Genomic DNA, 21045 nt, shown 5'->3' on the forward strand with positions numbered 1-21045 from the left:
CCAGGAAGCTGTGGCATACAGGGACATAAGGACCAGTGTCACTATGATGACAGAGAAACATGTGTCCCCTGACCAAATCATACTAGGTCAACTTTAACAAGTGACCAATGCAAGCAATGTCAGGACTGATCATTTCTTGACAGGTGTAAATCTCAGCTGGGGAGGAGTAACTGACCCTTAAGTAGTTGTGGTTTTTCCAGACCTGCCTGTGGACTGACTGTTGGGCAATGACTTAGAAACGTCAGCTTGGTCTGAAGTGGAGTTTAGGACACATGCAGACATGATGGGAATCTCTGCCAGTGCTGGCCAAACGGCTAGACACTGAGGGAGTCATAGATCCTGGACAAATGGACCAGCTAGCTCCTAAGAGAAGGATCAGGAAGTGTAAGGATTTATCCTCCTCCCAGTCACCCAGTGAGGATCAGCCTGCAGAGGGAAATGATCCTAGCACCTGTGAAAGATCACAGGTGCTAGAGGAACCTGGGCCTGACATGGCAGAGTTCTATGGGGCAGGAGGCTGTTTTTCCAGGGCAGACTTAAGTCTGGAGCAGAACTCCTGCCCCTCTCTTGAACAGCTCAGACAGCAAGGTTCTGCTAAGGAGACAGTGAATGTCAGTGGGTCCCACAGGATCTATTGGGAAGATGGGCTTCTGTTTACTAAGAGTAGAGACTCCAAGCCTGGTGCCACTAGGAGGTTGGTTATACCTCAGAAGTACAGGGGGTTTATTCTATCCCTAGCACATGACATTCCCCTTGTATGATATCTTGGGCAAAGCAAGACTTGGTACAGTCTTGTCCCTCGTTTTCACTGGCCCCACATGTCTGAAGACAAGGAGTTTTGTCGCTCCTTTGTTACTTACCAAGTCAGTGGTAAGTCAGGTGGCACTACAAAGGCGCTCTTAATTCCACTTCCAGTGGTTGGGATTCCCTTTGAGAGGGTAGTGATAGACATTGTTGGTCCCTTAAACCCTCCAACAGCATCTGGACACAGTTAGATCCTAGTGGTGGTCAGCCATGCTACTAGGCATCCAGACGTTATTCCCCTTAGGAGCACTACAGGTCCTGTGGTGGCTAGGGCTCTTCTGGGAGTCTTTTCCAGAGTGGGGTTCTCTAATGAGGTCTAGTCAGGCAGAGGTACAAACTCCATGTCTAGCTACATAACTGCAATGTGGAGAAAGTGTGGTATAAAGTACAAGTTTATCACACCCTTCCATCCACAGTATAACTGGCTTGTTGAAAGGTTCAAGACCCTAAAGGGTATGATCATGGGACTCCCAGAAATGCTCAGGCAAAAATGTGATGTCTTACTACCTTGTCCTCTCTTTGCCTATAGAGAGGTTCCTCAGAAGGGGGTGGGCTACAGCCCATTTGAACATCTGTTTGGACATCCAGTTAGGGGTCCATTGTGTTTGGTTATGGAGGGATGGGAGCAACCTCTTAAACCTCCTACACAGGACATTGTGAACTACGTCCTTGGTTTTTGTTCACACATGGCTGAGTACATTAAGAAGGCGAGCAAAAACCTTGAGGCCGGCCAGGAACTTCAGAAAGCTTGGAATGATCAAAAGGCTGTGCTGACAGTTTATCAGACAGGACAGAAAGTGTGGGTGTTGGAGGATGTGGCCCCAGCATCTCTCCAAGACCAGTAGAGTGGTGGCCCCACACTATCCTTGAGAAAAAAGGTGAGGTCACCTACTTGATGGACTTAGGCACTCCCCAAAGTCCTCACAGAGTTCTTCATGTGAACTGCCGAAAACTTTTTATTGACATGAGCTTGCTCATGCTCATGGCAACTGATGAGGGACAGAAGGAAGAGAGTGATCCTCCCCCTGTTCTCCTCTCTCAGGACCCTATTGATGAGTCATGTAGCCTTAGAAGGCAGCCTCACTGACCAATAGCAAGCTGATTGTAGGCAAGTCCTTAATCAGTTTCCACACTTGTTCTCTCTTACTCCAAGTTAAACAACCTGGTGTACTCATGAAGTGGAAACAAGTGACAGTCTGCCTGTCAAGCGTAAAATCTACAGACAGCCTGACCATGTTAGAGACTGCATCAGGACTGAGGTCCAAAAGATGCTGGAGTTGGGGGTCATTGAAGCTTTGGATAGCCCTTGGGGTAGTCCTGTACTCCTTGTGTCAAAACCTCACACCCAATATGATGAGGTTTTGTGTAGGCTATAGAGGTCGCAATGCAGTCACTAGGACTGATGCCCATCCAATTCCAAGGGAAGATGAGCTGATTGATACTTTGGCCTTGGCCAAGTATCTCAGTGCGTTTGACCTGACTGCTGGCTACTGGCAAATCAGACTCTCGGAGGATGCCAAGCCACAAACAGCATTTTCAACCCTCAGTGGGCATTATCAATTTATTGTGATGCCTTTTGGTTTGAAGAATCTACCAGACACATTTCGGAGGTTGGTGAACCAAGTTCTCACAGGTCTGGAAGCCTATAGTGCAGCTTCTCTAGATGATGTTGCTGTCTTTAGTTCCACTGGGAGGATCACCTGGTCCACCTCAGGAATGTTCTGGAGGCCCTGCAAAAGGCAGGCCTCACTATCAAGGCCACCTAGTTCCAGAAAAGGCAGAGCAAGGTTGTGTACATAGGCCAGCTTGTAGGTGGAGGCCAGGTTCAACTATCGGAAAGCACATTCCAGACCATAATGGACTGGGTTGCTCCCACTACCCAGACTCAGGTCAAAGCATTCTTGGGCCTGACTGGGTACCACAAGAGGTTTGTTAAGGGATATGAGTCCATAGTGACTCCCTTTGATAATCTCACCTCCACAGGAATGCCTAAGAAAGTTCATTGGAAAGTTGACCGTCAGAAGACATTTGATGACCTGAAGCAGGCCATGGCAACTGCTCCAATTCTGCAAAGTCCTGAGTACTCCAAAACCTTCATTGTCCAGACAGATACTTCTGAGACAGGGGTATGTGCAGTTCTATCACAACTTAATGCAGATGGCCACGACCAGTAGCTTATATAAGCAGATGGATGACCCCCAGGGAGAAGCATTGGTCAGCTATTAAAAGGGAAGCCTTAGCTGTGGCCAGGGCATTGAATAAGTTGCGGACATACCTGTTTGGCACTCACTTCATTGTTCAGACAGACCATAAGCCCCTCTTATGGTTAAAACAAACGAAGGGTGAAAAACCCAAACTCTTGAGGGGGTCCCTTTCCCTACAGGGGATGGACTTTTCTGTGGAACATAGACCTGAGAGTAACCACGCCAACGCAGATTGACTCTCCAGATATTTCCACTTGGAAAATGAAAACTCAACTGGGCAAGGTTAGTCTCATTGCCTTTTGTTTGCGGCGGGGAGTGTTGGAAAGTAGGATCTGCTTTCAGAGTCACCCCCACGTTTTGCTGGTGTCAGTATGTTTTTCTGACTAGTCTAATTGGGATCCTGCTAATCAGGAGCCCAGTCACTGTGCTTCCTCCCTACATTTGTCATGGTAAGTACTTCTGTACCTTCACAGTTGGCTACTGGAGTAACCTAGTAAGTCCCTAATATATGGTACCAAGGTACCCAGGGCATAGGTACACCATCGGTTTCCCATGGGCTGAAGCATATATTTTGTCACCCACGAGAGACCACTCAAACTGTGACTACAGGCCTGCCATTGCAGCTTGTGTAAGCTGGTGCTAGCATCACTTACGACAGATATCAGTTTTCTTATATCTGAGGTCACTATAAGTCACCCCTAAAGCAGGCCTTTCAATCCTGAAGGCAGGGTGCTGGGTTATAATTGTGATGGTGCCCCTGCATGAGCAGGTCACCTCTACAAACCCTGGAGTTGTTGATCTTCCAGGAATCGTAAGTGGGGTCAGCCATTTTGATACATATAGCAGCCATCCGTTACTAGGCGGTGGCTAACTATATAGTGGCTGTGAAATCATAACCAAACACCATTACCGGTGTTGGAAGAATGGTTCTATGGACTGAGGGCTCCTCCGGGAAGCCCCCAGTACTCCCGGTAACAGCCTTTACGGGTCTGCTAGCAAGCTTGTGCTGCTTCCGACCACAGACATGATTCTGCCCTCCTGCTGCTGAACTGAGCTCGAGCAGGGGTAGGTAGAACAATAGGTTTCTTGTCACAGGGAGATGTGACCACCTCCCAGACCGGACTTAGTGTATTGGACTGGGGTGGGGCGCTTGCTAGCGCCACCAGACAGCTTTGAAGGGCACATGTGGTTCCCTCCTTGCATACTCCGCTTTGAGACAGTTTAGGGAGCCCTTAGCTCCCGCTCTGGTATGAAACTGGGCAAAGGACATTGGCGTATCCTCCCCTCTGTCCAGCCCCTCTTCTGGGAGGGACCCCTTTCTTAGGGTATAATAGGGCTTACCTGTGGGTGGGTCCTTAGATTCGAAGTGGGACAAAACTCAAGCCTGAAACCATGTCACTCTTCAACCGTCTGGACACGTGGACATCACCTGGAACCAAGACTGCTCAAGGAAGACTTCTGCTGCTCCTGGTCTCGCTGTTCTGCAAGTCTTCTTTGTCATCTGTGACTGTGCTTCTTCCAGGACCTTAAACAGACCTGTGGGCATCAAGGACACCCGAAGTAATCTCCCTTGGATTGAAGAAGTCGCTCTCCTGCATCTGCAGTCACCGCAACGAAGCTGACTGGTCCTGATGTCCCACAGATTTCGACAGGCTCAGCAACACAGGTAGTGGTTCTGAAACTCCCTCGAGGCCTGACCTTTCCTTTCTGCAATTTTGAGGCCGGTATCCCTCATCGGAACCGCTGGGACCAAACACCTGTGCAACACGTCCACTTGCCGTTGCCAAGGCTTGTTGGCTCTGCACTCCAGGAACTTCGAGAAACAAGAAGCTACAGCCTCCAGCATCTTTTCCTCCCAAGATCTTCATCCTCACCACATCCTCTGCACCATGGGCAGTCATCTTTGGTGAGCTGCTCAAGGTACTCTTGTGACTCCTGTGCCTTTGGTCAGTGGGCTCCCCTGCTTGCTTGGGGCCTGCTCTGACTCCCCTGTACGTTGTGACTCCCTTGAACCTTGCTGGTCCCAACGTTGCTCCTTCATCATTTACCATGTTTGTTGCTTCTGCCAAGGCTTATTGGTGCTTCCGCCGGACATCGATCCCCTGGTTCTCGACTACTTCCCGAGAGTGATTCAAACTATTTGCCTTCCCTTTTACAATGGGCAAGAGAAAAACCATGGAAGGGATGGCTCAACAATCACTACCAAAAAAGGGAAAAAAGCCAAAAGATTTACCCATCCTGGTTCAAACTGTACTTTGACTCGTATTGAATCCCTCGTGAATGACCTAGAGGAAATTTTAACAGATAACCCCAATACCCAACAGGAGAAGAACCTTGACAGTGGGGTAGAAAGCCAAGGACAGTGCCGAGGGAAAGTGATACCGGCTATTTTCAATAGAAACCCCCCCCAGAACACAATACCTTGTATCGTTCATAATTCTCAAGAGGGCAATCCTGGGCTGGACTCTCCTGACATTTCTGAAGAGAGTAGCACTGTAACTAACGTCTGTGGAAGTATTGATCAGGGGGGCACCCCAAATAATGTAGGGGAGCCAGCTACCATATGCACTAATAAGTTTTCTGTCCTGGAAGGAAAATCAGGAGAAGACCCAGATGTATCAAAAGGGGTAGCAAAGCTACGGATGCAAGCACAGATCTAGAAGAAGATTGCCTAAAATGTGGGTCTTTTAATGGGGCGATCCTGAAGAGATTAGAGAAACTAGAAAGGGACATAGTATTCATAAAGAAACTACTTAATCCCCCAACTCAGAAGGGAAAGATCAACACAACAAACACCACTCAGCAGCCCGAAACACCCGCGTTACCTATGACAACACCTAATCCAACAAAGCCCACAACTCTTGGATTGCCCAACAAAAATGACCCAACCAAAAAAGGGCAGTCGGATAGTAGTACGGGAGTGTTAAGTAGGACTGCTGTGCAGCATAGTCGTAGTACTAAATCATATGCGGAAATCACGATGCCAAAGGCACTAGGTAATAAGACTGTGAATAATCAGGTATCTTCCCCCAAGGGTATAAGGTTGGGAAGTCTTGGGAACACTAAGACAGGACAAAACATAACACCTCAATCAAGTGTTATAAGGAACCCAGATACAACAGTCTATATGACAGGGGTTCCTAAATTACACTTGAATCCAGAACACGAAACAAGAGAATCAATCCACAATAAAGCTATTCACTGGATAAGACATGTGAGGGGTTGCAGATCCATCATAAGGGAGGATATAACTAGCATTAAGAGACTGTCCCTGCTGAGCTCCCACACTGACTGCATCGAAATCCAATTTTGTAATAAATCCTTGGCTAAGAATCTAGTGACGTTAGAGTTTCAAACCTGCCCCCCGAGACACTCTAACATACAGATTAGATCCTCCCCTTGGTGGTCAATTACTAAAAATGATAATTTTTCTGATTTAAATAGAGTAGATTGACTAAATAATGGTAACTCCTGTATCGATCTGGAAAGCAGCCTCGTTATGGGCACTATGGGAAATATAACTACCACAGTGAATGAACCTTCTGGTACCGATAGCACAATCCTCTCAAAGCAGAATAGAATTGGAAATAACATAGAAGTGAGGGTTACTTCAGATACAATTCGTATCCTCTCCTGGAATATTGCAGGCCTCAAAAAACACCTGGTAATTCCAGAATGGAATGATTTTATAGAGAAACATAAGGTCTGCATGTTCCAGGAGACCTGGAGTACGACACCCCTGAATAAATCAGGCTACTCTACTTTCTTCGTCCCTGCTGTTAGTCAAGGTAGGGGCCGTCCATCAGGAGGTCTTATCATATGGGTCAAGGTAACAATGAACTTGGACATCACCTGTCATAATACAAATTCAGAAGATATCTTGCATTTATCTTTTAAGGGCCCACTAAAGGGCAACAGAGTAGATTTGTTTAACGTCTATGCCAGAGGAGCGCCAAAAATCAGAAACAATATCCCTATTGGAAATGGCTCTAGAGGTTACCCCCACAAGATCTAACATCATATTGGGAGGAGTCCTCAATTGCACGTATGAACCCCTAACGGAGGAAGACCTATTAGGGGTCACTGAGGAGGACATTAAATAGTCTATCCCCCCGTTGAACTTAAGACCTATTAAGAGATGGTCGGTTAGAGCATTGCAGATCAATGCTATGACATTGGAATATAATTTGCCTGCTCTAAATGGTAGAACAGCTTCAGACCCTAATGGGGCCATGACCTTTAATAGCCTCAATAGCCAATCCCGTATTGACTACATCCTCCTGGATACAAGATTATGGGGGAATGTTGTCGATATGGATGTTAAGCAGATGCCGGACAGCGACCATAATCCATTCTCCGCTGAAATCAGATGGGATTTAAAAAGGAAAACTCCTAATAACCGCCTATACACCTAAGAAGTAGTCCCATCTAATTGCAATAGAAGGTTAAAATGGCACAAGGTGGCATCCCATGAGAAAACCCTGGAAAGTATAGGCCTTTTAGTGGCATCTAAGGGATTGGAATTTAGTAAGCTGAACATCTTACAGGGTGATGTCCCTAGTCCAGACCTGAGTAATATTTATAGCAACTTTATAGAAAGTTTGGGCTCTTATTTTAAAATTATAGGACCAAACAGACGGAAACACAATACTTCTAAAAATGGCAACCCTTGGTTTTCAGTAGACTGCAGGAAAAAGAGGAAAGCCATCTCACTAGCGATTCGAAAAAAGGACCCAGCAGCTTTAAGGGTAGCTAGAAAAGAATATAAAAAAATTGTAGAATTGTCAAAACGAACATGGGAGGAAGACCACTGGCAGGAACTTAGGAGGGCCGCCTCCATAAAGGACTCAAATCTTTTTTGGAACCTAATAAACAAATCATCAAGAAGGGGAGGGGATTCTGTTTTACACCACATAACCGAACAGCAATGGTATTCCCACTTCCTGAATCTCTACTCTTGTGAGGCTGACTCCGTACAAATGCCAGACCCACACTTAGACTCTGAGCCAACCATCTTGAATATCGAACCAGTAGACCCCTTCACCTTTCATGAGGTCCAAGCAGCTATCAAAAATATTGCCCCGGGAAAGGCAGCTGGCCCGGATGGCTTGCCTGGTGATCTTTTATTACATGATTCGACCCTATGGGCCAATCTTATTTTTCCGCTAATTAATCTCCTGACCCAGGGCTATCCAGTCCCTGAGTCGTGGAAAGGGGCAGAAATGGTCACGATATATAAAAAGGGGACTAGAGAGGACCCTGCCAATTATAGACCAATCAGTCTGATTGATGTAATTCAGAAGGTGGTTGGCAGGGTCCTCACATCTAGAACGGTGACATGGCTGGAGGAGGGTGACATTTTAACACACCTACAAGCGGGTTTTAGAAAAAAGGTCGGAACGATAGACCAAGTCTTCCGATTCACTGCGATTTATTGGAAGACTGTTTCTGTCGGTAAAGGGTCACTATATCTGGCGTTTATAGACCTGAAAACTGCCTTCGACCGTGTCCCACGCACTAAACTATGGCAGGTACTTCAGGACATGAGCTACCCACGCTACCTACTTGAGCTAGTTAAAAGACTGCATGATGGCACGTATGCAAGGATTCGATGGGGGAGTGAGGGCCAACTAACTGATAAAATACCAGTGAACAGGGGGGTCCGCCAGGGTTGCGTGATGGCTTCCACTTTGTTCTCCCTCTTTATAAATGGGGTGGCAGGCCATTTGAGGGAGGACCCTGCGGATGCTCCCACCCTGGCAGGTGAAAAAATACTGACCCTCCTTTTTGCGGAACACCCTCCTCATGTCCAAAACCCCCTCTGGTCTCCAAAAACTTTTGACCAAGTTTGACACCTTTTGTGAGGAACGTGGGTTAATAATTAACACCACAAAAACTAAACTAATGGTATTGTCCCAAACCAAGGAAGATTAATGTTGCGTTTAATGGATGTTCACTGGAGGAGGTTGATGCATTCGATTATCTGGGAGTAAGGGTGAATCGGAGAATGAAGTGGGACTCCCATCTAGCAAAAATGCACCTGAATTTGAAAAGGACTACGGGAGCCATTGCCAGAGAACACCGAGCCTCTGCAAGTAGGCCCATTGCCCCTGCTCTTGCCATCTATGAGGGGAAAGCATTGGCTGCAACAACATATGGGTCAGAACTATGGGGTTTCGACAACATCACAGAGCTAACGAAGACTGAAAATAAGTTTTTGAGAGACATGGTGGGCCTCCCAGTCTCTACCCCCCTGAAACCACTGCTTCAAGACATGGGCCGTCGTGCAATTAAAGACATTGTCACCCTTCGACCGCTATTATATTGGGTGCGACTGAGAAGGACACCAGAATTGGTACACTATGCTGCAGCTCTGGATGAACTTATTACCCTGAACAAGATGACTAAGATTATATGGTTGGACAACCTAAGGGACTTGATCGCCAACTTGGGCTAAGCGATACATGGTTGTCACAATCACCACCCCCGAAAGCAACAATTAAAAAAATATACTGGGAATGGGTCCAAGCCAAGGAGCTCGAAAAATCAAACTGGGGGGTTTTAACCGATCAATTTTTAGAGCACAAGCCGGTGAGGAAGTTTGAACCCTTTCTCGATGTCATTAAAGCACCTAGAGACAGAACCTTGTTTTTAAAATTTAGACATGGAACACTTCCCCTGAACACTTTTACCAGGCGTTGGAAGTCATCTATGTCGAACCATTCTAGCTGCCCTGGATGTCCAAACCCTAATGAGTCCCTAGCACACTTTTTATTTGCCTGTAGAGCATACAGTGGACCCAGGAGAATGTGGTTAAAGCCAGTATGCAGAGAACTGGGAGTCAGGCACCATGCAATGGCACTCCGCATTTTCGTAACGGACACAACATCTATGATGGTTTTTTGCGGAGTTGCCAAATTCTTGGGAAAGGCCTGGCAGATACGTTCAAGACTGATAAAATCGAGAACGGGGTAGGAAACTGTGTATTATAATGCACTAGAATATCTCCGGTTCTCTGTTTTAGGACTTTATTTAATCTATTTTTTAACTTATATTGTCTCCATTGGCCCCAGAAAAGATCCCACCTTTTAAAAGTTTTTTATACCTCTTTTTAACAATGAATTGTATGTACTTTTATGATAAAGTTTGCTTTTATCGAAATAAAGTATTACAACAATAAGACTACTGACATGGGACTGCTCCTGCACGGCTCCAGGTCTTCCTCAGCATCGCCTGGTCCTCACAGCTGCAGTGACATGGTCACCGTCAGCACTCCTGCATCTCCCGCCATCGGTGGGCATTGGTCTTCCGTGCCTCCTGATCACCTCCGAGTGGCATAGGCTCTGTCCCTCTGCTCACAGGTTCTTCTCTTCAAGAATCCACCCTTGGATTCCACAGGACTCTTGCATAGTCTTCGCCAGCGGCATCTTTTCTGAAGTCCCCCATTGTGGTCTACGGCTGTTTCCAACGTCAGGTTGCACCAATGCACCCGGCTTCTCTGGTGTAGGTGTCCTGGTTCCTGGGGTATCCACGGGTGGGGTAACTCTCTAACCTTCTGTCTTACACAGGGTTTCTTCAAGGTCCACTGGAAAGGGCCCTATTTCTTCAAAACTGAAACCATGACTTTCTCATGGGCTTCTATTGAGTATGCTGCTATGTTTCCACTCTGCACACAGCCACTGTGGGGTTCCTGGGTACTTACTTTGAGTGGTTCCCTGTGTTCCCAGCTCTTCTGATTCTCCTGGTCCAAGTCCCGACATCAGTCGCAGTTCCCATTCCACTTTCTTAGTATATGGTTTGCTCTCCCCCTGGAGACCACTGATGCTTATTGATTGTATTCAAAAGATATCAGCAAGGTTGGTATTAAGCAGAATTCAGGCTTGGATGGAGGAACGTGACATTCTTTCCCATCTCCATGCAGGGTTTCGGTCTTGCACTAGCACTGTAGATCAGGTGCTCAGGTTTATTCTTATATATTGGCATACCGTAGTACTAGGGAGGGGCACCATCTATGCAGCCTTTGTCGACCTTAAGTTGGCATTTGACCTCGTTCCCCGTACTAAGATGTGGCGCACTTTTTTGAAGATAGGTATGCCGGTGGACATTTTGGCATTTTTGATTAAGTTGCAAGCCGACAACTACGAGCAGGTGAGATGGGATGCAAGGGGAAGTATCACCGAAAAGTTCCCAGTTGAGAAGGGGGTGAGACAGGGGTGCGTTTTAGCACCCACCCTCTTCTCAATATACATCAATGGGGTAGTGCAATACTTTGAGAACTTTCCTACGGATGCACCGTCTTTAGCTGGGTCTAAGATCTCTCTACTCATGTTTGCAGACGACACCCTTATTCTCTCCAAGACGAGACCGGGCCTTCAACGTGCCCTCACTAAATTCGAGGAGTTTTGTGAGGACCACGATCTTATTGTCAATGTGGACAAAACAAAATATATGGTCCTACACAATCACAAGAATATCGTGGGTGCCGTCAAAATGAAGGGAGGTACTCTAGAACAAACGGAAATCTTTTCCTACCTAGGGGTAACAATTGATAAAAAAACTTAGCTGGAAGCCCCAGATAGATTTGCTCACTGTGAAGCATGCCCAACTCTTGGGTGCTCTGTTGAAGGAGCAGAGATTATCACACACCAAACCTTTAGCCCCTGTGTTACAAATATATAATACTAAAATTCTCGCCTCGATCTTATACGGGGCAGAGCTGTGGGGTTATGCCAATCTGGATCCTCTGGTGGTAGCACAAAACAAATTCTTGAGGTCCATATTGGCCTCCCCAGTCCAACCCACTATTACCCCTATATTTAGACCTGGGATGCCATTCAATCAGGGATGCGGCACACTATAGGCCAATTGCAAACTGGAGGAGGCTATGGGTGACACCTGAGCTCTCACACTATGCTCTGGCTCTACTAGAAGTTAGAGAAACTGATGTCACAAGAAAAATGTTGTAGTTAAGGTATGCCAAAAATACGCTCTGTGAGATGGGGATGAGCCGCTTATGAACTTCCTCTGCTGAGAGTACATTTCCAACTAAAACTGAGTTAAAGGCAGCTTATTGGAACATGTTAATCATAAGGAGGTTTGCAGCTTCCACTAGCCCCCCCCTGTCTAATGCCTTTCTTGATAGCAACATGAAGTTAAATATGAGGGATATTGGGATCTAATCACCACCCCCAAAGACAGGAAACTGTATCATCAGTTTAGGGTGGGATCGCTCCCTACGAACGTTTTTACTAATAAATGGTGTAGCTCAAATATTACCAACTGCCCCTTTGTCCTGATATGAATGAATCAGTGATGCACATTTTTTTTGCCTGCCCAGTGTATCGTAAACCCAGGTCCCGTTGGTTAAAACCCATATGTTTAAACTTGGGGACCAGGTCCAGCAGCGAGGCATTCAGGATCCTAAAAACATCCTTGAAAGGGCCCATAGTGATCGCTGTTGCAAAGTTCCTGGGCTGGGTGTGGGTGATTCGTTGGAAAGAAAGGAGGCTTGGGTAAATGTTCATGCTTATGTCATGCAGTTTTATATGATCAATTTAGCGCTATGCACTTTATTATATTAAGATTTTCTGTAACTTGAAATAATGAAGGCTGGTTTTCCTGACGGCAGCACTGCCGGGTGCATTGTTGTGTTTTTAAGCTATTTATTGTATTATAATGAACTTCCAGGGTGGCTCTTCCAATTGTAATGAATCTTTTCATGATGTATGTTGGATACATTTTATTTTCACCTCTATGTGTTTACTGTTCTAACTTTTATGATTTTTTTTTTAAAATCGAAATTAAGTTTATGACTATGACTATGGCTTACTAGCCTCTTGCAAAGGAAGTATTATTGTGTATTTGTGTTGATATATGTCCGGGTAGGAGATATGCAAATATGTTAGTGAGTGTTGTGAAATAAATAGACATATTTTTAGAACTACACTGTGTGTTGTTTTTCGTTTCACCTACACTACATGATTAGATCTGGTAAAACAAGCTGCTTAACACTTCTTCTGGACTAAGCCTGGAGGCTGCTTTCCACAGCTACCACTTAGAGAGCTAACTCAGGTTTACTAAGACCACTAAAATCACCACCATATAAGAGTTGTCTGAATTAGTGGAAGGTGCTTCACTTAAATAAGTGTGCACCATATACTAAGCCAGCCTCCTACAGATGTCCATCTAGTTTCTGAATTGCACAATGTGAAGTCAGGAAAACTGAGATCAATCTTGGCTTTCTCACTTGACCAAATTGTGTGGCTAATACTCTATTTCACTGTGCCTTAATTGTTTTATTACTTTGTATGACAGGGTCTTGAAGGCTATACACCTCTCTTTTGTTTAATTTAACTTTAATGTTTATCCATGTATAATAACAATCTAGCCCAAATGTAGGGAGCACAGGACAACCGACTTGCCTCTCATTTCATCAATTCCATTGTCAGCAGGACAGGGGATGAATGCTAAAGTTTATCTTTAAAAGCAATCTTCTTTAATAAATGCCTCTCAATGCGGTGACATAATGTTATACTAAGGTGATGCGGTTTTACATATTTAAAAAAAATACACTTATTGAATGTTTAAGAAACGACCATATGTTTACAAGATGTTTGTTGCACTAACAAACTAAAAACTTTTTACAAGATGTTTGCTTCATGATTTACATGCAAAACATTTTCATGGCTCGGATCATGCACCGGTTCTTAGAACTAAGTCAGGCCCTTGGCTCGGCTCGCACTGTTAATTTTTCATCTATCAAATACATATATGCCCATAGATCTGCTTCTGGCGTGTGATTCCTGACGATATTTAAAGCCAAAAAAACTGCTTTATTTTTGCTGTTGAAAGAGCAGTGTCATAATCACTTTTTTTAGCTTAATAATATGTTAACCGATAACCTGCTTAACCATAGCCTACATGAATTCCACAAATGATTTCTTATTTCACATGTTAGTTGTTCATGTTGTTTTAGAGTCAGTACTGAATGAACCCTATATTTCGATTAACTTTAGTTAGCATAAGTGCAATTTAAGACTGACATGAGTAGGCCTAGATGCCTTACTTTATGTTTGAAATAAACGTGCCTGCTTGCTGTGCGTAACACTTTTAATATTTCAGATATTAGTCACCTTGTGCCCGTTTAGATATGATATACTTTTATTAGCTTATATTTTGAAGGTCACAGAGTAGCAATTAGTTGTTTTGAATAGTGACATCAGCATCTGCATGGGTAGAGAAACTGAGGAGGTCAGCACCTGCATGGGATGAGAAGCTGAGGAGATAAATACTCCTTTGCGAGATATTGTGAATGTCACAGTGAGAGAAAAAGTTGGAATTGTATTATCTGTAAGATGGAGGCTGACAACAAGCTTAGTATTAGGAAGTTTTCTTTATGGAAACAAGACTTTGCCTTAATTTGCACGTTTCCTATAAAAATGCAATATACGCATTACCTCCTCGTAAGTCTTCCTCGCCACCAGAGTTACATAGTGAGATTTAGCTCCACACCAGAACCCTCCAAAGCAAATTAGCATCTAATGCCTCCCATCCCTCCCCAAAGTGGCCAACCGCCATCACCCTTGACCCAGTATAAGGGGAGGGTCGACCCATTCCACTTCCTGTTTCTTTTGTTCTGCACTGAAGATTCTCCAGAGCGTGTTTAGGGGAAAATGGCGTACAGTGGCCAGGCTCTCATCTGTGCAGAGGCAGCAGCAGGGCTGGGAGCTATGCTCCTGGTGGCGGCAGACAGGCCAGGCATTAGTCGTATGGCACCCCATCAGGTCAACTTTTGCCATGGCGGCTATGCCGGCTGACCTTCCTGTTTGAGGTGGGCCTGCGTTGCGGAGGCTCAGTTGCCTCCCTCCTCCTGCTTCTCTGCCGGGGATTGGTAGCTGGAAGACCCGTGACTGGGATTCCTTCCACCCTGCTCATGGGCTGCTGACTGGCCATGGGGGAGTTTCTAAGCCGGCCTTTAGCCCCGGGTTGCGGTGCTGGCTCAGGAATGGCAGGTGCGCACACACAGTGTGGCTTCCCAGTGGTGCATGCAGACTGTCTGGGCGCATGTTTTTCATTTGCCACTGTTCCTGGCTGCTTCCCTTTTGTTGAATGTTCTCCCCCTCACGTCTGTGATGCCGAAGGTGCCCTCCTTTCCCCACACTGAAGTTGTGCGTGCTGTGCCCTATGCCTGCTCCTCCGTCCTTGGTGTGTGCCTGGTGGGTGCATTCGGTTCTGCCCTTGGACACTGTGGTGAGCCACCCGGCCGCTACCATAATGTTTGCATGCACCTCCCTGGGTCAGGCTAGGACCTGGGAGTATTTAATAAAGGGTAATGTCAGCGCACGTGGCTGATGGCAGGGACCGAGTATCTGTGTGAACGTTCCGTGTGTGCTCTGCTGCTAGGCCCACGCCGGGCCTTCACCCGCACATATCACTACGGGTACCCCAGTGAGGGTAGATTACGGTGCACCCCTTCCCCGGGACCCTGGGTGTTACATTGGTGACGAGGGTGGGATAAGACTCCACGAGCAACCACGTGGCTGACGCGTGGGTTGGACTTGTAAGCGAACGAGCAGCTGAAGCGCGGTGAGTAACGCAGGCATCCCACTGAAAGAGTAGGTGTGGGGTGTGAACCAAGGTGGCCATGCCAGACTCACCCGACAGAACGGCTGCGGTGGGGGCCGTTGGAGGAAGTCCAACCCGCGCAGCCGGAAAAACTGTACCGGAATTTAGTCTGCTGGCAGACCCAGCGACAGCAGCACCGCGATGGAAGAAGTGGGTGGGGCAGTTGGAAAACTATTTTGTTGCTACCCGAGAGACGGTAGACATGGTGAAGAGGTCGTTGATGTTATTAATGGGTGGCGATGAACTGTATGAGCTGTTCTAGGTCCTGCCTTATACCGGAGACAGTGGAGACTACAACAAAGCAGTGCAGGCCGTAAGCCGGTACTTTGATCCACAAGTAAACCCCGATTATGAACATTTCAAGCTGCGCAAAGCCAAACAACGGGGCGAAGAATCGATCGACATGTACTATGCAAGGCTAAGGAAACTGGTCAGCACCTGTAGTGGGGTCGATCGAGCCTTCGATACGAGGGCCCAACTGATCGCAGGGTGCAAGTCTCCGGAACTGCGCAAGCTGATCCTTCGCCAACCGGGGATCACTTTGGAAGAAATACTGATTCTGGGAAGGTCACATGAACTGGCGGACGCACACGCAGGTGAAATGGAAATGGCGCTTGCGAAGAAGTCAGGGGGAGGCAGATGGTGTTTCCAACTCCTATCAAGGAAGAGAGGGTTGAGGCGCTGAAGAAGGCGCAGGGCCGAGGGGCCGGAAATGGGGCCAAGACGGAGGAGAGGCGCCGGAGGCGCGAGCGCCGAAACTGCGGCATGGGGGCGCATGCTCCAAGAGTATGCCAAGCACAAGGGAGGCAGTGCTTGAACTGTAACAAATATGGACATTTCGCTAAGGTATGCCAGAGTGGTAAATCACAAGGCGGCAGCAGACCTCAGGAGTCGAGGCCCATTAAGTCAGCCAAGAAGGTGCAGGAAGAAGGAGAAGAGGACAGTAGGGGGCAGCAGTCATCAACTACGGAGGATAAGAGGACAATGTATTCTTAATTTAACACATTCGAGGAGTTAACACCACTAAGAGACCACCCCCTACCTGCCAAGTATGGATCAGGGAATCCTGCATAAGGGTTCTAATTGACACAGGGGTGTCAGTCAACATACTGGATGCGGATCAGTATAAGAGACTCAAGCCGAGACCCCGACTGATGCCGTTGACAGCCCGGATTTTGACATACGGAGGAGATACTCCGATTCTACTACAAGGAGTTGTTGACACAGAAGTGAAATACAAAGACAGAGTCCCAGCGATCCGGTTCTATGTAACCTGCGACAGGGCCAGATCGCTATTAAGTTGCCACACTGCTGAAGACCTAGGCCTAGTAATGTTCGTGAAGCACATACATCAATCCCAAGCAGACAAACTGCTGGAGGAGTTCCCCAAGTTGTTCAGGGGACTTGGATACCTGAAAGGAGTAGAGGTCCAACTCCACATTGATGAGTCGATCCAGCCGGTAGCGCTTCGTCACCGGAGGGTACCGTTCCACCTCAGTCCATTGGTGAAAGCGGAGTTAGAGCACTTGGAGAGGGAAGGAGTCATCGAGAAGGTGTCGGGACCCACGCTATGGGTGACCCCCTTGGTATAGCCCCCAAACCATAGTAGCCAGGGGCCATCCGGCTGTGCGTGGACATGCGACTACCGAAGAAAGCTATTCGCCGAGAGAGGCACATCACTCCAACCATTGACGAGATTGTGACTGATTTGAATGGGGCGCAGTGGTTCTCGAAAGTAGTCTTGAACTCAGGGTAACATCAACTGATGTTGGCGGAAGAAAGCAGGTACATCACAACGTTCTCCATCCATGTGGGACTGCGCCGCTTCAAGAGACTGGGCTTTGGGGTGTCCTCGGCGGCCAATGTGTTCCAAGAGGCCATGAGAGAAGCGCTGTCTGGTTTAGTAGGAGTTATCTATGTGAGCGACGCTATCCTGATCTTCTCGAAGTCGCTGGAGGAGCATCACGTGCTGCTAAGAGCCACTCTGAGGCTTCTGGTGGAACAAGGCTTAACACTGCATCAAGCTAAGTGCGAATTCTATGCCACAGAAGTTGAATTCTTTGAAAAACAGTTCTCGGCCAAAGGACTACAGGTGGATCCGTCCTAGGTAGAATCCTTTAGAACGGCAGCCATCCCTCAGACCCCATCAGAAGTGAGAAGTTTCCTGGGAATGGCCAACTACTGTGGCCGATTCATTCCACGACGCGACCATCTCAGAACCTTTGCGGCAACTAACCAAAAAAGACACTACCTGGCAGTGGACGGACAAGGAGGCCCAAGCATTCACCGATGTGAAGAAAGCCTTATTGAAAAAAGCCACGGTGGCGTATTTTTGGCCGGGAGCGGCCACGGAACTGATAGTGGATGCCAGCCCCGTGGGGTTGGGGGCCGTGCTCCTGCAGAGGTCAGGCGAGGAGTGGGTGCCCATTGCCTATGCCAGTAGGTCACTCACGGCGGTGGAGAGCCGATACTCGCAGATTGAGAGAGAAGCACTAGCCATCCGATGGGCGTTTCAACACTTTTACATATACCTGTGTGGGCACCGTTTCACCGTTATAACCGACCACAAGCTGCTGGTACCCCTCTTTGCGGGAACAGCACAAAGTGGACCACCGCGAATTGAGAGGTGGGCCTTCAGATCCAGCAATATCAGTTTGAGGTTGTGTACCATCCAGGAGCAAGCAACCCCGCAGATTATCTATCGAGGCACCCTCTTGCTCCGAGGGGAGTACACGAACCGGAGGTGGACAAGGGTGCTGAAATCTATGTGAAACAACTGCTGGAAGATGCTCGCCCACAAGCATTGCTATTGGGGGACATCCCGAAGGCGTCGGCAGGAGATGAATGCCTACAAATGGTGGGCCTCATGCTACAAGACCACCAGTGGAAATGGTTCCTAAGCGGAAATGAGCAGAGGTTGGCCGAGGAAAAGGAGTACTGGAAGAGCATGTGGAGGTGTCGAGGAGAGCTGAATGCGGCAGTAAATGGAGTAATCCTGCGGGGTTCACGAATCGTAATACCTGCCATTCTCAGAGAGGACACCAGGGACTCGAGAAGACCAACGCTTGTTGGAGGACAAAGGTATGGTTCCCATGTGTGGATTGAGTGGTAGAAGACAATGTCCGGTGATGCCATGCATGCCTCATCACGGGGGCTGATCCTCCGGACGCTCCCATTGTCACCGAAGGGCCCAGCCTGTCACCATGGGAACGAATGAGCTTGGATTTGGGGAGTTTCCCAGATGGCAGGCAAATGGCAGTCTTGGTGGACAGCCATTCGAAGTTCCCGATAGTGGAGTTGGTGGCCTCAACGGCGTTTGAATGTTTACAGCCTGCCCTGGAGAAGACGTTTGCCTTGCTGGGGCTGCTGGGGGAGATCCATACAGATAATAGACCACCGTTCCAAGGGCAAGAATTCCAGGAATTCCTCGAACAACATGGAATCCGACACCGTAAAATAACACCACTGTGGCGCAGGACAATGGGGATGTGTAAAGGTTCATGCGGACACTGAACAAGGCACTACGGAACGGGGTAGCCCAAGGTGTCAATTTGGAAAACTGTCTATATCAGTTCCTGAGGGCCTACCGCCAAACCCCTCATTGCACCACAAAATGTGCTCCTCATGACCTCCTACTAAAGAGAGCAGTGAGGGATGGATTATCTAGCTGTGGATCGTGGACACCGGCGGTTATAGATGTTGCTGCCGCAAAAACAACAATGACAGGGCCAGCCAGAAAAGAGGGGCTTGACCAGCCGACATTCAGGTCGGAGATTATGTGGTGGGGAAAGATCGACACCCGGGATCCAAGTTCCGCACACCTTTTGAGCCTGACACATGGAGAGTGGTGAAGGTACAAGGGACTAGTAGTGGCTGAGAAAGGGCACCAACGTATAACCCGCAATGTCTCTTGGTTCAAGAAGGTCCCCAGACCAAGTGAGACGGCGACGGAACTCGAAGTGGAAATGTGGAAAGAGGAGGAAGCATAAGTGCCAGGGGGTGGGGGGGGGGTTGGAAGCCAATAAATGGGAGAGACCCCAGAAACATCTGATGCGAGGGCTGAGCCCAGTGAAGCTGTGCCACAATGTAACAATTCTCATGAGGGGGCCAAGTGCGGAGAAGGGAGGAGCCAACACCATCAATATGATTTCTGCAACAACCCAGTGCCAAACACCAGGCTGCGGGACTTTGTGCGGTAAGGCTCATCGGAGCGAGAGTAATTGAACGGAGTGCCGGACAAAAGACACGGAATTAGCTACCCAACCGTGCGACAAGACTAGCCGTATTCTGGTGTGAATTTGGTCTGTTTCAAATTGCCAGGTTGGATGGGATGTGGTGAGCCACCCGGCCGATACCATACAATGTTTGCATTCACCTCCCTGGGCCGGGCGCGGACCAGGGAGTATTTAATAATGGGTGACATCGGCGCACATGGCTGACGGCATGGACCGAGTATCTGTGTGAACGTTCCTTGTGTGTGCTCTGCTGCTAGGCCTACACCAGGCCTTAACCCACGCACATCACTAAGGGTACCCCGGTGCACCCCTTCCCCGGGACCCTGGGTAGACACCCGGCACACTAAGGGATTCTGGTGGCAGGTTGGGTGGGAAAGACATCAGACTTTGTAGCCCGGTTCCTGATTTCCGGGTCTCCCTACATGATTGCGTCCCCTAGTCTTGGCTACCAACAGGTTGCTGTGCCCTTTTTATTTCAACTGGGCTATGGGCTACCCACTCTGTCGCTTGTGGGGTTGCTTACATTCTGGCTGGGCAGCAGATGCTATAATACTCTCCATTTGCGCGTGTGTGTCAGGTCGAGGGATGTGGATGAATCCCTGTGCCTAGTGGTGGTGTCTGCCCCGGTTACAGTCTCAGCCTCTTCCGCCAAGGGTTCTATGTTCAAATCCTGGTGTTTCAATGGTTGAAATAAGTGTTCTTAAATGTCTGCTGTGTGATTTCGGCCATCAGTGGCTGTGGTTGTCTGCCTTTTTTTTCGCATGCCTTTGGTTTCCTCACACTCTCGCCCGCTAGATACACCTTCTGGTTGATTTGGGGTTTTTAGGTGCCTGACGTGACATTTTTGCCCTCCGTCCAGGTTACTGGAGTTGGTTTTCTTCTGGACTGTGAGGCGGTCCAGTTTTTGTGTTTGCCCTTCATGCTTGCATTCACCTGTGCATGACCATGAATGATATTTGTCAGTAAGCGTTATAGGTGAGCAAGTGCGTTTTTTCGCTGTAGTCCGGTCCTTGTCTCCTGCATACGGAGACATCCGAGCATGTGCTTTTCTTGGCTCTATTGACCTCAGTGGCCTTGTGTTCGGCTCTGGCATCCTCAGTCTGGGTTGTGGATGCGTATCTCCTCTGGGGTACTGCCTCATATCCTTTCTTTCCCAGAATTATTTTGGTGTTTGTATT

The sequence above is a fragment of the Lissotriton vulgaris genome, chromosome 3_1 (assembly GCF_964263255.1).
Source record: "Lissotriton vulgaris chromosome 3_1, aLisVul1.2, whole genome shotgun sequence".
Lineage (NCBI taxonomy): Eukaryota > Metazoa > Chordata > Amphibia > Caudata > Salamandridae > Lissotriton > Lissotriton vulgaris.